Source organism: Schistocerca piceifrons, chromosome 1 (genome assembly GCF_021461385.2).
Source record: "Schistocerca piceifrons isolate TAMUIC-IGC-003096 chromosome 1, iqSchPice1.1, whole genome shotgun sequence".
In the NCBI taxonomy this organism is placed as follows: Eukaryota; Metazoa; Arthropoda; class Insecta; order Orthoptera; family Acrididae; genus Schistocerca; species Schistocerca piceifrons.
This window is the reverse complement of record NC_060138.1, coordinates 693,001,830-693,019,020: the sequence shown is the minus strand read 5'-3', so window position 1 is coordinate 693,019,020 and position 17,191 is coordinate 693,001,830. Positions and strand designations below refer to the sequence as shown.

Genomic DNA, 17,191 nt, shown 5'->3' with positions numbered 1-17,191 from the left:
TGCTATCTTTTTTCATCTTTCTTGTGCCCCGTCCAGTCATATACAGACTGATTGAGATTTCATTATTAATTCTCAAAAGCTGCAATTACATTTCAGACTTTGTCGCTCTATAAGAAGATGAATAAATGGAGACCACCATGGTCAAGACAACTTCAAGATTTGTCGAGCTAGAAAAAACGTCCTACAATGTAAGCTCGCTCAATATATTCGAAATTCTGAGAGAAATAGGAGTACACTTTAGGAAAGGCAGATAATATACTACATGCGCAAAAACCGATAGGGGACAGTAAGAATAGAAGACCAAGAACGAAGAGCGCTCAGGAAAAATGGATTCAGTCTTTCACCACTAATGTTCAAGCATACATCGAAGATGCAATGACTGAAATAAAAGAAAAGTTCAGGTGTGGGATTATAATTTAGGGTTAAAGAATTTCGCTGGTAAGATTCGCTGATGACGTTATTATCCCTAGTGAAAGTGAAGAATTATAGGATGTTCAAATGGTTCAAATGGCTCTGAGCACTATGGGACTTAACATCTGAGGTCATCAGTCTCCTAGAACTTAGGACTACTTAAACCTTACTAACCTAAGGACATCACACACATCCATGCCCGAGGCAGGTTTCGAACCTGCAACCGTAGTGGTAGCGCGGTTCCAGACTGAACCGCCTAGAACCTCTCTACCACAGCGGCCGGCTACAGGATGTGTTGAATGAAATCAGCAGTCCAACGGGTACAGAATGTGAATTGAGAGTAAACCGAAGAAAGACGGTATTAATGAGGCGTAATAGCAATGCAATTAGCGATGAACTTAACATCAGAACTGGTGATCAATAACAAGATTAAGTGCAGGAATCTGGCACTTTCTAAGCAAAATAGTACCTGACACGAGGCAAGGGGGCAGAAAAAGTAGACCAGCGTAGGCGAAGAGGTCATTCCTGGCCAAGTATCGAATGCACGCCCTAATTTGCTGAAGAAATTTCTGGGAATGTACAGATGAAGCACGTTACTGTGTGATAGTGAATCATGGACTGTGAGAACACCGGAGAAGAAGAGAATCCAAAAATCTGAGACCAGATACTGTAGAAGGATGTAGAAAATTTGTTGGACAGGTAAAATAAGAAATAAGGAGGTTCTCCGCAGAACTGTCGAGGAAAGAAACTTATCGAGATCACTGACAAGAAGAACAGACCTGTGTTAAGACAGCAAGGCATTTTAGCCACTGTTGTACTCGAGAGTGCTGTGGAAGTTAAAAACTGTAGGGGAATGCAGAGACTGGAATACAGCCAGCAAATAATTGAGGACATAGGTTGTAAGTGCTACTGTGAGATGAAGAGGTTGGCGCAGGAGGGGTGGCGTGGCGGGCCGTATTGACCCAGTCAGAAGACTGGTGACTCCAGAAGTAGTATGAAGAACTCTAACGAGAAATACCTTTATTGAACAACATGTCATTAAGGTGGCAAAAGCAGAAAGAGCCCGATTGAAGCAAGCGAAGCGTGAAATATGAATACTTAATCTCGCGGCCGGGTTTTCAGCCATATCGTGTGGTATTACATGCACGAATACTGCCGTTTGGGCGTCATAAGATTCTGTGACTACGGTATCCACGGAAATCAACTGCAACTGAACATGCTTGGGAAACTGACATAAAACTGCATTTTACGACACCTCTATCACCACCCAGGCTAACGTCTTCAGGCGTAGCGTAATAGAAGAAGCTATGGAGATCGAAATATCCGGTAACAGTTACAGTAAAGACGGTGGCTTGCAGCCGAAAACCCGGCTACAATAAAGTGGGCTCGGCTGGCGCTGGACTAAGACGTTGCCTCTTATGACGTTAGGGTGAACACCAGCGACCTCACAGCCGACACCGCGGTTACACAATTACGAGACTGCGCCCAGTTTCGGAATATGCAGTTGGCGCCTGGGGAACCGCAGCCGATGCTTATAGCTATTGCTTACAGAAGATGCAAAATCGAGCTGAAAAACTCGCTGTGCACTTGTCTCAGGATTTCCCGACGAAGGAATTTCGTAGTTCAGATTTTTACGTATGCCGTTAGTACTTTACTTCTGAAATTCCTCTGAGCTATTTCGTCGAAAACAGACATTTTGAGAACGTGTCTGCGTACAAAATATAGGCTGATTCTTTCCAAGTAGGAGACAGCAAGTAGACACTACAGATAATGCTCCTAACTTATGTAAATAGCACCGTAACCGGTTTCGAACCGACAGGTTCATTTTCATACAGTTGCACGCATCAAGAAGCAAATTATTTGAAATTTACATAGGTTATCTTAAAAATAAAAAAATAAATGTAAGCTTAAAGCTTAAGGAGTATCAATGCTCCCCGATACAAAATGTCAGATATACATAAACTCACGTGCCGAAGTTGCAGCTTCTACTGTATCGGACAAACAGAGAAAACCATCGACACTGGGTTAAAAGATCATTTAGAGGTCATACGTTTGGACAACTCATCAAAATCTGCTCTTACAATGCATACGACTCTCAATAGACATAGAGTAAGAATCATTGAAGACCACACCCAGCTGAAAAGGTAGTAGACAGAGATATATGTACATAAAAACAAACCACCACATCATCCCCTCAGTCAACAGACAGAGTTACTAACGTAGCCTTCTACAAAATTTCCAGTTTAAAACATAAATAAACCCTGCTTCACTTGGCAACAACAAGCAATCAGTCTGTTGTTGTTGTAGTCTTCAGTCCGCAGACTGGTTTGATGCAGCTCTCCATCCTACTCTGCATCCGAGTACTGCAACCTACGTCCTTCTGAATCTGCTTTATGCATTCACCTCTTGCTGTATCTCTACACTTCAACTAGTTTTCCCATTCTTCTGTAAGGAATTTGTGCTTGTATTTTGCAAAAATTAATTATTAAACTGATAGTTCGGTGATACTGACAATGTCAGCAACTATTTTCTTAGTACTCCAATATAAATAATACACAAACACATATCAGCTTGTTCAGTATCAGATTAATAAAATTGGTAAATTAATTTAAAGTTTCAAGGAGCCACCGTACGTTATTATAATTTCCACTATCGTAATATTTATTTATTTCTCATTACTTATTTTGTTCCCTGAGTGGACCACATTTTTTACATAATACCATTCAAGTAACATTTCCTAACAAACTGGTTGCTACATCTATTGACTTTATTTGTAATTAATGCTCATTGAATGTTACTTACATATAACGTGACATTTATTCTTTGTACATTTTGTACTGTCAGATCAATGCATACATTGTAATGTCTGTGAGATAGAATTTATTTGGCATTCTTGTATTTGCGATATCGTCATTTTTGTGTACATTTCCCATCTGAAAAAAAAAAAAACTTTTTGGTGCTTGACGCAATATGGTTGTATACAGTTGTATACCTGCTTCATATACTCTACAATACTTCGTGAATTCAAGTCAACGAAATAAAAAAAAAAATTTCCCTGGATTTTAGAAGCATCACCCTGGATTTTAGAAGCATCACCATCCCAAAAATCTTTCACCACAAAGGGGAATAAAGGATCAAGGGGGAATAAAGAGTCAAAAAGTATGTAAACTTTGACAAATGTGTATCTTGATGAGAACAGCCGTCTGAAGATGAATCCGCAGCCGCGTGGTTAGAGGCTCCAAGTCACTGACTGCGCGGCCCCTTCCGCCGGAGGTTCGAGTCCTCCCTCGGGCATGGGTGTGTGTGTTGTTCTTAGCATAGGTTAGTTTAAGTTAGTTTACGTAGTGTGTAAGTCTAGGGACCGATGACCTCTGCAGTTTGGTCCCTTAGGAATTCACGCACATTTGAACATGAATCCGTCGGTTCGAAATCGGTTACGGCGCTATTCACGTAATCAAACAGCATTATCAATAGTAGCTGGTTGCTGTCTTCTACTATGAAGGAATAAACCTTCGACTCCTTGGAGATTTACGCTGCAACTAGGTAAGCAACGTGTCGTTACTGTCTGGGAAGCACTTCTGCTCACTCATAGATGCACACGTCAGCGTAGCTGTGAGCTTCGTCTGTTCGACCTGCAGTCGCACACGACGGATTCCACCTGCCCGTCCGCTTAACACAGTCTGGGCAGAAGGTCGGCAGTGGCTACACAGCCAGGCGGCGCTGTGCGGCGAATGAGTGCTGTAGGCGACCTGCCACACCGTCCGGCTTATAAATGGACCCTTTTACGACACCTGGACGCGAGTCACTAGTTGACTACAAGTTAAGTTTAAGATAAACAAACAATTCCTTATAGTCACTGAAATTGGAGATATCGTAGGCAATAAAAATTTCCAGAAAAAAGAAAGTTCCTGGAGGCGCCGGGTATCGATCCCGGTACCTCTCACATGCTAAGCGAGCGCTCTACCATCTGAGCTACGCCCCCAGACAGTGGACCGACGATCTCACTTTCTGTCTCACAGTTTGGCAACTGCAGACGTTGGCCCTCCGGGCAGTGTCCACACCCAACAGGTTTCGCCAGAGGAGGCCAGGTAACCGGTTGGCTGGCCGGGATATACAGTATAATGCAAAGGAGGACTAGCTGCCACACTGGGGGCGTAGCTCAGATGGTAGAGCGCTCGCTTAGCATGTGAGAGGTACCGGGATCGATACCCGGCGCCTCCAGCTTTGTTTTATTTTCCCTTTGCATCACGGAGATGGTTTAAATGGCTCTAAGAACGCGATACAGCAATCACATCGTCACACAACTAGAGAAAGTGCTTAAATATTGGTGACCTCTTGCGTGTCCAAGAGGTGATTATGTAAGTACTGCACAAATTCAACTAACATTCATTTTAATAATCGTGGAAACCATAAACAGTTGTGACTAAATGCAAGACGACGATTCTCAATGATTTATTAGCATATATCAAATGATTTCCTCTCACTTTCTCTCTCTCTCTCTCTCTCTCTCTCTCTCTCTCTCTCTCTCTCACACACACACACACACTATCTCTCTCTCTCCCTCCCTCCCTCCCAATCGCTCTCTCAACCAACCACAATCGAATAACTCTCCCTAAATTTACTATCCATATATATGTATATACATTGTTTTGTTGAATGTACTATAGAAATATGTCATAGTCAATAGGTTCAACCAAATTTAAAGGACGCCACCTTTTGGCGCCAACCAAATTAATCTCATTAAATGCCATTGAATAGTCATAAAAAAATACAGCACTAATAAGTGCACACATAACTGAGCTGAAAAGAAGACTAGAAAACAGACAAATATAAAAATCAAAAATAATAAAATAAAAAGTACATACTTAGAAACAAAATTTGCTTAATAGAGAGAACTAAATCATAAAGAAAATACAAGAAAGACTACAGGAAAAGAAAAGGTACGATTACTGTATGTGTAAAACCTAAACGTGCCATTGATCAAGCAATGTATTTGTTAATTTGTAAATAAAAGTTTATTACGTTACAAAAAAAAAAAAAAATGGGACTTTTACATCTGAGGTCATTGAGGTCATCAGTCCCCTAAACTTAGAACTACTTAAACCTAACCAACCTAAGGACATCACACACATCCATGCCCGAGGCAGGATTCTAGCCTGCGACCGTAGCAGCAGCGCGGTTCAAGACTGAAGCGCCTAGAACCGCTCGGCCACAGCAGCCGGCCATCACGGAGACTATTTACGTAAGAGTAAGGGATAGTTTAGTATAAAAATTGAAATTATTTATTTCGGATGCTTGATAAAACAGAGAATATTTGGGAAGCAACTGCAACCAGTGGCATTATAATCATTGGTGTTGGTGATGTCGCTGTAGGATCCAGCAAGTTCCGAGAAATGCATAATTTTGCTTTTACAAGCGTGCAGTCTCAGTTTTTAGACGAAAGTAATAATATACATCTCGAGAAATCTTGAGATGGTCTCTCGTGTTAAGGTATGAGTGGACACTGTCATTCATTAATGAACTCATAATAACAGACCATAAAAAAGGGTTCACACGGAAAAGTCTGTTTTGTTTCGAGTAGGTCCTTACGTTTGGACACAGAGTCACTTCCAGAAATCAGCTGTAGAATTTTTATTTTTTTCTACAGCTGTTTTATTTCACATTGAATTGGAACAAGCCTTTCCAAAAGAATCTGCACTGAATAACGTTAAACGTAGTCTAATGCTGTTGCAGTCTGTTATTCTTTTTCGTTTTTGTAGTAAGATCTTATGGGACCAAACTGCTGAAGTCATCGGTCCCTAAGTTTCCACACTATTTAATCTTTCTGAGACTAACTTACGCTAAGGAGAACACCCACATCCATGCCCGAGGGAGGACTCGAAACTCCGCCGGTGGGAGCCGTACGAACCGTGACAAGGCGCCCTTAGACTGCGCGGCTACCCCGCGCTGCTAGTGTGTTATTGTTTTTAAGGGAAGTTTGTCGATATGAATGTATACTATTACTAATGAGACACTGTGTCACTCACACACGCTACAGAGCGACTGACAATAACACGCAAAACGCCTTCTGTCCCGCCCCGTTAACAGAGCAACACTAAAGAACGAATTACTCAAAGCCACGTATGATTCTTCGGATGGCAAAATGATCCATAAAGATTTGCTATCAATTAATTCGATTGAAGGATCGCTTGCCATGATCATGAAACATTATGTAGGGTACAGCCGTGTATAATTCCAATGAAACTCTTTCTTTGCGGCATACAATGTGTCGATGCGTGGGGTCCCCGTCTTGCAAAACGGAGATTGCGGTTAGTCTCGCGTTAGGCGTGAATGTGTAGTTACTGCGTACGTTCTCTTAAAAAAGTAGAAGGTATTTCGCAAATTGCACTGGATTCGCGCTATCGATGTGGAACAGTGGCTTAATGTTTGATATGAAAGAAATACATTACTATGATGCTCTGGTGGCTGAGTTGGCTATGCGTTTAAATTTAGTGGATCCGGAATTTTCTTGTGGGTCGTTCATGCTATTACGCTCTATCGTACATACGAACCAGGGACCACGTAATGAACTAAATTAATCTACTAACTTCGAGAAACTCGTGGACGTACACTGCATTGATTAAATGTTAATCTGCAGATCTCCCAAGAGTTGCCCGAGAGTAGTGGCTTGACAAGTCAGAGAAAGAATAGATGATTCATATAACCATAATTTCTCTGTAAAGTGTAATCCCGCCGGAGGTTCACTCCTCCCTCGGGCATGGGTGTGTGTTGTCCTTAGCGTACGTTAGTTTAAGTCAGTTTAAAGTAGTTTGTAAGTCTAGGGACCGATGACCTCAGCAGTTTGGTCCCTTAGGAATTCACACAAATTCTGTACAACATAAAAGCTTTCTTTCTCTTGTTGTGTTTACCTGACATAAATTTTTGTTGTATTACTGATTTTCAGGTTATATTTAAGGATTGCTAAATAAATACAATGTAAGTTTTGCCATATATCTGTTTCGGTTTGATTCATTATGTTGCATCTTCAATAAGTTGAAGCATGTAGACATTTTTATTTTTAAGCGTCACTTTCATCACGGATACTACGACGTTTTTATGTTGGTTTGCAAGTAGTTCTAGATATAGCAGTTTCGGCTCAGTTTATGTTTTAGTAATTAATTCCTGGAGATTTGTTTCCTCATATTCCTTGAAAGACGACATTATTTGCGCCAAGACTGTATATTTGCATAAAACAGTACCTATGCACATCACTGTCGGCTAATTTCGACTATACATGGCCTATAAAATTACACATAAAACGCTTGGTGTGTTGAACTGGACGGCAATCTGGTAAAAGAGGTAACCTCTCTCCAGAAATACGTAGTTTCCTCCCTGTGAAGTATCGAAAAATTTGAGGACCGTTGGGTGAACGTTCCTTCGGAATGTGTTTGGTTATGCGAATTAACTACGCAAAATATTAGTCATATGAGTAAAGTGAATGCATAGTCCCTACATGTGCAACGTTTACCATGTTGAGAATGGCGGCAAATGATTTTATTTCAAAGCAGAACCTATGCCCGGGTGCCCGGAAACGTGTTGGGACGATGCTTCTTAGGCGCAATCCGTGCGTTCACTTTGCATTGGTGACTAGTCGGTTGCATACCTGACTGGCGGACCAAACACGATCTGAAAAAGATTTCAAGCCACCGTTTTCAAACTTGAGGCAGCCGACGAAACTAGGAATTTGTAGACAGGGATTCCCTCGTGAAAATCGACTTGTTTGTCATTCTACACAACGTACAACACATTGACGGTGTTTGTTTTTTTACATGCAAATTTTTAGCTACGTTCGAATTGACGAGTTCCTGAATATATTCCAAGGAATATTACAACACTGTAATTGTCACATACACAATCGATTTTTGGTCTGCGTGTATGTCCATGTCTCTAGTCTTGCGTTGACGTAGCATACCGATAGACGAGCTAAAACAAAAACCAAAATTGCGCTTGATCAACGGGTAACCGTTTCGTTTTGGCTTCTCTAGTGGCGTAGTATTCAGTGTGTACTAAGACTGTAGATCGCATGACGGTTATGTTATGTGGATGGCACGACACCAGGACAAATCTCTCACCAGGCTCTCATACTTGATGGGAGACACTGTTTTCTGCGGGACTGCTACGGTCGCAGGTTCGAATCCTGCCTCGGGCATGGATGTGTGTGATGTCCTTAGGTTAGTTAGGTTTAAGTAGTTCTAAGTTCTAGGAGACTGATGACCTAAGATGTTAAGTCCCATAGTGCTCAGTGCCATTTGAACCATTTGAACACTGTTTTCTAGGCATCTACACGTGTTCAATGTGCACTCAGAACTGAAAAGAGTAACGTGCCGTGATCGTCGTATGAGTGTTGCAGGCGACCTGCCACGCCGTCCAGCTTATCAATGGACCCCTTAGGACACCTGGGCGCGATTCACTAGTTGACAACAAGTTTAGTTTAAGATAAACTAACAATTCCTTATAGTCACTGAAATTAGAGATATCGTAGGCAATAAAAATTTCGATAAAAAAGAAGATTCCTGGAGGCGCCGGGTATCGATGCCGGTACCTCTCATATGCTAAGCGAGCGCTCTACCATCTGAGCTACGCCCCCAGACGGTGAACTCACAGTTTGGCATCTGCAGACGTCGTCGCTACGGGCAGTGGCTACACCCAACAGATTTCACCAAAGAAGGCCGGGTATCCGGTTGGCTGGCCGGGACACACAGTATAATGTAAAGGGGGCTATTCGGAAAGCAAGTTCCGATCGGTTGCGCTACGACAGTTGTCTAAGTCGGAGTGGCGGCTCTAGTACGTAGCGTTGCGAAATGGAAACCACTGTTAAAATCCGATGAAATTTTGCACAGATGGTGTTGGTTAGTGTCTCTTGTACGCCTCCTCATGGAAGACAGTCGCCTTTGTTTCCGCCAATTCTCTATGCTCGTCTGTAGCTCATTATCTGTGCCAAAATGTTATCTTCATAGACACATAGCCAGCAGTCCATGTGAAACTCAGGACCAGCCAACTACAGGCTGTATTGTGGGTGATCAAACACTTCCCATCTTCATTGTCCTGCAGAGTGCGGCCGAGAATTGTCATGAAGAACGTTTACATATAATTACTTAACTTCAATTTTTCGGGGTACCAATTAAAGCTGAGATCGAAACAGTAATCAGGGCATTTTATCTTGAGACGTGCCACACAATCGATAAAAATGTTTTCACTTGTTGCTGACTATTTGTTCGTGCAGAGTTTTGCAGGACTTAAGCTCACATATGTGGAGAATGTATGATGTATGATACACAGTTCATAAAAAAAAAAAAAAAAAAATGTGGAGACGGGTTTTATGTTTTATTCCTGGCTTAAAAGCGGCGCCAGCGCAGTAAGTACGGTGGCAGCTTGAACTAACGACTATAAACAACAGATGTTTATCAGACGACACGCTGACGTTTACCGCGACTTGATTGAAATGAAAAAGTGGGCAATTTTTTTCTGGAAGCAATCATCACGGGTGATCAGACTTGGTGTTAAAAATACGATCCTGCCACAAAACGACAAACTGCAGAGGGGGTCTCTGATGATTCGCCAAGACCAAAGAAGCTGCGAATGTGACGCGTAAATTGAACAACATTCCAAAAAAGGACTTTTCTGACATTTCCACATAGTTCCACATATACGAACGTTCTGTGAATTGTACTGAAGTCAAAGGAGAACATGTAAAGCCCTTGAAGTATTCAAACCATACACTTAACTTTTTCTGTTTTTTGTTGACCCAGCATCGAGACTTTTTGATTGACGGGGTACGTCGCACTATTACATAGCCTGGTTTTGACTGGACGTCATATGACTTTTTACATGGAAATATAATATTAAGAGTGGCTTTACTACCGATATTGGCCAAAAACGGTTTAAAAGAAGCACACTGCTGCACGTAAATACACAGTTTCAGCGGACGTAGTCTCGACTTTCATGATATAATGTTGCTTAAAGCGTGCTTTGTGCCTTGCAGTTCTGCGGAGGGACCCGCTATCAGCGATATAATAATTTGTCAACCTCAGCATAGAAAATGTAGACAGATGTTTTCGTCACATTGTTTGCCAAATAATCATCTTACTTCTGAAGCTCTAGGAGCAGCTGTGTTAACAAACTGTATGATTCAGGTCCGTTAGAGCATTTATACACTGAAGAGCCAGAGAAACTAGTACACCCGCCTAATATCGTGCAAGGCCCATGCGAGTAAGCAGAAGTGCCGCAACACGACGTGGCATGGACACGACTAATATCTCAAGTAGTGCTGGAGGGAATTGGCACCATGAATCCTGCAGGGCTGCCCATAAATCCGTAAGAGTACGACGGGTGCAAAGCATCCCAGATATGCTCAATAATGTTCATGCGTGGAGAGTTTGGTGGCCGGCGGAAGTGTTTAAACTCAGAAGAGTGTTTCTGGAGCCACTCTGCAGCAATTATAGAAGTGTGCGGCGTCTCATTGTCCTGTTGGAATTGCCCAAATCCGTCGGAATGCACAATGGACACGAATTGATGCAGGTGATCAGGCAGGATGCTTACGTACTTGTCAACTGTCAGAGTCGTATGTAGACGTATCAAGAGTCCCACCCATATCACTCCAACGGCACACGCCCCGCACCATTACAGATCATCCACCAGCCTGAATAGTCCCCTGAATAGTCTCCATACCCGTACACGTCCGTCCGATCGATACAATTTGAAATGAGACTCGTCAGACCAGGCAACATGTTTCCACTCATCAACAGTCCAATGTCGGTGTTGACGGGCCTAGGCGAAGTGTAAAGCTTTGTGTCGTGCAGTCATCAAGTGTACACGAGTAGGTCTTCGGCTCCGAAAGCCCATAATGATGATATTTCGGTGACTGGTTCGCACGCTGACACTTGTTGATGGCCCAGAATTGAAATCTGCAGCAATTTGCGAAGGGCTGCACTTCTGTCACGTTAAACGATTCATTCCAGTCGTCATTGACCCCGTTCTTGCAGGATTTTTTTTCCGGCCGGACGATGTCGGAGATTTAATGATTTAGCGGATTCTTAATAATCACGGTACACTCGTGAAATAGTCTTAAGGGAAAATTCCCACTACTTCGCAGATGCTGTGTCCCATCTCTCGTGTGCCGACTATAGCAACACGTTGAAACGCACTTAAATCTTGATAACGTGCCTTTGTAGCAGCAGTAACCGATCTAACAACTGCGTCAGACACTTATTGTCTTATACAGGCGTTGCCGACCGCAGTGGCGTATTCTGCGTGTTTACATATCTTTGTATTTGGATACGTATGCCTATACCAGTTTCTTTTGAGCTGCAATGTGTATGTGAAGACTCCAGAGAGAGGTAGGAGGATGCGGGGTGCACAGTAGAGACGGGAGACGTGCCGACGACACGGAGGCGAGGCGCGGGATTGGCGAGGCGTTTGCTGTGCCTGCGAGCGGAGCCGACCTGTGTGTGTTGTGGTGGCGAACAATCACAGCCTCTGGGGCGTGGGCGTGGGCGGGGGCGGGGGCGGGGGCGGGGCCGTGGGGCTTGTCGCAACGTGACTCGCAGCCGGCAGCGGCGGGGATCGCGACACGGCAGCACACAGCACACAGAGCACAGCACACAGTGCTGAGGAAGCGCCAGCTGCCGCCACGACACGCCCTGCACCGCCATACAGTCACCGCAAAGGAACATCTGCCGGCCCATCACCGCGTTTCCGTTGCCGTAAACTAGGGCATGTTGTGCAAAATAGCACTGTCCCAGAAAATACACTACTCGCCATTAAAATTGCTACACCAAGAAGAAATGCAGATGATAAACGGGTAATCATTGGACAAATATATTATACTAGAACTGACATGTGATTACATTTTCACGCAGTTTGGGTGCATAGATCCTGAGAAATCAGTATCCAGAACAACCACCTCTGGCCGTAATAAGGGCCTTGACACGCCTTGGCATTGAGTCAAACAGAGCTCGCATGGCGTGTACAGGTACAGTTGCCCATGCAGCTTCAACACGATACCACGGTTCATCAAGAGTAGTGACTGGCGTATTGCGACGAGCCAGTTGCTCAGCCACCATTGACCCGACGTTTTCAGTTGGTGAGAGATCTGTAGAATGTGCTGGCCAAGGCAGCAGTCGACCATTTTCTGTATCCAGAAAGGCCCGTACAGGACCTGCAACATGCGGTCGTGCATTAGCCTGCTGAAATGTAGGGTTTCGCAGGGATCGAATGAAGGGTAGAGCCACGGGTCGTAACACATCTGAAACGTAACGTCCAGTGGTCGAAGTGCCGTCAATGCGAACAAGAGGTGACCGAGACGTGTAACCAATGGCACCCCATACCATCACGCCGGGTGATACGCCAGTATGGCGATGACGAATACACGCTTCCAATGTGCGTTCACCGCGATGTCGCCAAACACGGATGCGAACATCATGATGCTGTAAAAAGAACCTGGATTCGTCCGAAAAAAAAGACTTTTTACCATTCGTGCACCCAGGTTCGTCGTTGAGTACACCATCGCAGGAGCTCCTGTCTGTGATGCAGCGTCAAGGGTACCCGCAGCCATGGTCTCCGAGCTGATAGTCCATGCTGCTGCAAACGTTGTCGAACTGTTCGTGCAGATGGTTGTTGTCTTGCAAACGTCCCCATCTGTTGACTCAGGGATCGAGACGTGGTTGCACGATCCGTTACAGCCATGCGGATAAGATGCCAGTCATCTCGACTGCTAGTGATACGAGGCCGTTGGGATCCAGCACGGCGTTCCGTATTACCCTCCTGAACCCACCGATTCCATATTCTGCCAACAGTCATTGGATCTCGACCAACGCGAGCAGCAATGTCGCGATACGATAAACCGCATCGCCATGGGCTACAATCCGACCTGTATCAAAGTCGGGAACGTGATGGTACGCATTTCTCCTCCTTACACGAGGCATCACAACAACGTTTCACCAGGCAACGCCGATCAACTGCTGTTTGTGTATCGGTTGAACATTTTCCTCATTTCAGCACGTTGTAGGTGTCGTCACCGGCTCCAACCTTGTGTGATTGTTCTGAAAAGCTAATCATTTGCATATCACAGCATCTTCTCCTTGTCGGTTAAATTTCGCGTCTGTAGCACGTCATCTTCGTGGTGTAGCAATTTTAATGGCCAGTAGTGTACAATCAGACTGAAGCTGTATTGAACCTTGCTAGTTAACATCACAGAAGATACACGAATGCATGGTTTCGGGGCGATACGTACTGAAACCTGCCGCTTCAGAAATCAATGATGTTTCGGCCGAGTGCTCCTCTGCCACTGTCAAGTGATGACTGTTTTTTGATTACTGTTACCGTCCTTGTACTGCCGCGCTGTCTTCTGTGATTCACCGGTGCTCGATTCAGCGCCATATAAGGTAATGTTCCTGGCGAAGGAACTGAGCCACTTCAGGAAAGTATACAAGGAAAACGGCTACGGCTACTGCCAGTTTTCGTAAGCCATCTTTCCGAAAACACGGAAGCAGAATGACCCTGAGCAGTTCTCGAAAGAACGTGTGTTTTCGCCGTAAAGAGGCTCAGTAACGCGAAAGATTAGCCGGCTCCTAAAGAAGCGTAACATCGATTCGATCTTCAGGACTCCGATAAAAATTCGACAACTCATGAAGTTTGGGGAAGACAATGTATGCTTTAGAACTTCAGGGGTATATAAAATATCGTGTGGGCGTGGACAGCTTTAGGTCGGACAGACTGTTCGTGCTATTGAACAGGGCTGTGTGGAACACGATAGATGTTTTCGCCTTCGGTACCCTGAGAAATCGGCGGTATAGGAGCATGCTCTGGAAAATGGACATAGTGTTGCATTCGACGAGATATCTGTTATCACACGGATTATTATTTTCTCGGATAGTGTAATTAGAAAAGCGATAGAGATAATAATTTGTGGAAGCATCCTCGATAAAGCTGGCGGACGACAGCTGAGCACAGCTAGGGATTCGGCCATGGGTAGCTCGAAGCGGTCGCGGCGGACGCGCAACGAAAGCATTACCTCATATGGCGATGGAGTGAGCACCAGGTCCACGAAGACCTTTGGTGGGTACCTTTCCAATTAAATATTCGTTTCCCATTGGCTCTTCATGGAGCCAAGCGTTCACGAAGTGCAGCGGACAAGCCTACTAGTATGATGTCAATTGCAGGGCCTGTTTATATCGATGGCCCCGGACGAGCACCAGCGACCTCACAGAAGGCGGTACGGCTACATAAGAACGGCAGCAGCATCCAAAAGACACTCAACGCTTGACAATAGTCGAGGGGTATTCCGCCGAAAGCTCGTGGATTTTAAACCGCTTGACGCGGCTAGGCTAGAAGCTCGAGAGAATTTTATCACTACAGAAGATGCTGGAAACGGCCACCGTTGAAGTAGATGTAGCAATGTGCTCGATTTATAAAACTGTGAGACGTGCGTGGTAGTTCTGCCTGAGAAGTAGCAGCAATATCGTTAGTGTTCTGCCGTAGCGCTTCCAGAGTCGGAGGGGTGTTTGAGTACGCCTGATATTCCCGTTGACCCACATGTAAAATTCACAGAGGGAGCACGTAATCGAGATGGCCAGGACACTGCACTGCCTATGCTGATTGTCCTCTCCCGTGCACTGGTGACAACGTTGTCAAGGCGGTGTGTGCTGTTGCTCCGTCTTGCTGAAAACATCCACACAGGCGCCCATCTTCTATTAGCTGATTTGCATATGGATTAAACAATTTCTGGAGATACTGGTTAGCATGAACAGTATGGTGAAAGGATCGTGTTACGATGCGGACGCCGGGCATTGGGTACCAAACATCGATCTTGATTTTATATATGCCTCTTCGGAGTACTGATAGGTACTTTCTGGTGCATAGTGGCGTATATTCTGTGTGTTCAAATACCTTGACGCGCTGAACCAGACCTTATAACCCTGCCGGCCACTGCTACCTGAGCAGTTAGGTGATAATGTCACTCCTGCGAAAGAAATATAAAAGTGACTGTGATTGTGTACTGATGGTTAAGGTACTAAGTTTCGTTATCCAAAATATTACGCCTTGACAGGGGGCAATATTGAAGTCGCGGATTCAAATCAAGGTTATGGCTGTCTTAAAGTAAACTGTAATTTACTTAAAAGGTAACGGTCGCCAGCTAATTAGGCAAGGTGTTACCAAGTGATAATACCGTTCATTAGGAAAATTAAATACTGTATCTGACTTTACTTGGTACAAAAATTTGTCTTGCAGATAGGACTAACAAATATTGTTTAAGTAGAGCACATGTGAAACGTTGGGTCCGTGAATCTGTTATAATCTGAACAGTTGTAGCCAGTTAATCTTTAAATAACAAAAACCAATTAAAATGATAGACGCAATTCATAAGTACTTTCACTATGACAATGATTCTAATACTGACTCAACATTTAGCATGGGAACCCAGAAACTATTCTATCAGTTGACTGAGATCAGGACAGAACACTTCTGGTGAGACACAATATGAAAACACTTTTAAACACAAATAAACGAAAATTAAACACTTTTATTAACGCATGAAGCAGGCATTCACTTCATTTGGTCCTTAAACTGCAATTTCCAGTAACCACTAATGATGATCACTGTTTTACTTTTAACACAACAGAGATTTTAGTAAGAACGACTTTTAAGTCAACTAATTAGATCTTTTCTTTGGATCTAAGCTGCTGCAGAACTGTAACTGTTCACCTTTGAAATTTTACATGGAGAATTCCAAAACTGAACGCTTATGGAATTTACTTGTCCACAAAAATTAACGAAAACAGTTGAAACAAGAATTACGTTGCAGTTCAATCAAACAGGACACTCGGATGCATCGCATCGCTAGGAAAAGGACCCCGTCTGGGTAAAATGACTAAGGAGTGATTCAACGTTCTCGAAGATATAAGGCAAATATCTGGTCCATGCAAACAATTACAATGCTAAACGTTTACTTGAATTGTAGGTGGCGGCCACGTCCGGCGGCAAACGTACTCGTCGCTCTTGATGCATAAAGCTCTGACAATTGGGTGCTTGGCCTTAGTTATTGCGATCCAAAGCCAACCAATAAATGAATAATTAGCCAGTACTCATACATCAGCGGCATTATTACTCAATCTCGCTGCTTTTATTGTCCCCTTCAACATACGAGATGTGGACAATTTGCACGCTAGTCAGCGACTGATTGTGCCACAAAGACTCCCTGTGGTATTAAACGAAAAACCACCTTTCCAATTCCCCCAATGCGGGTTTCGTTGTGGAAAGGCTTGCCTCCAGGTTTTACATCAGTAAAAACCAACGTTCACTATGAATGAACCAGTTCTACAAATACTATTTCAAGATTTCAGTATTTTTACGGAACACGGTTTTTCAAATTGTATGCATACGTTAATTACAGCGATACGAATGAAGAGGGAAAAATCTTCAAATATTTACATGGAGGTTGAATCAAAGAACGTGGTGACACACATACCACATTTAGCAGATAAGTAGATAAAGAAGTTACATGAGACAGCTATAGTCTATTATCGGAAGAAAGAAAAAAAACTGAGGCTCCAAAAGTCCTAATTTCATTTCACGCAGAAACCGCCATCAAGACTCAACACGTGAAAGTTCTTCTCCACATTTTAATTCAGACACAACAGCTCGCGGGAGATGCGCATGCATAAACTGATAGTTGTTTCGAAGTCACGGTGACCAACATTTTCAGTGATGGGCAACTCTTGTGTTTATTAACAAGTGTCAGTTC

General features: G+C 43.7%; 2 non-coding genes across 2 annotated transcripts; one reads left to right on the top strand and one right to left on the bottom strand.

Moving 5' to 3' along the window:
• Nucleotides 1–4,320: 4,320 nt before the first annotated feature.
• Trnaa-agc lies at nucleotides 4,321–4,393 on the bottom strand. Its single transcript has one exon. It is a non-coding gene; the product is annotated as a tRNA-Ala (tRNA).
• Nucleotides 4,394–4,559: 166 nt separating this feature from the next.
• Trnaa-agc lies at nucleotides 4,560–4,632 on the top strand. Its single transcript has one exon. It is a non-coding gene; the product is annotated as a tRNA-Ala (tRNA).
• The last annotated feature ends 12,559 nt before the right edge of the window (nucleotides 4,633–17,191 follow it).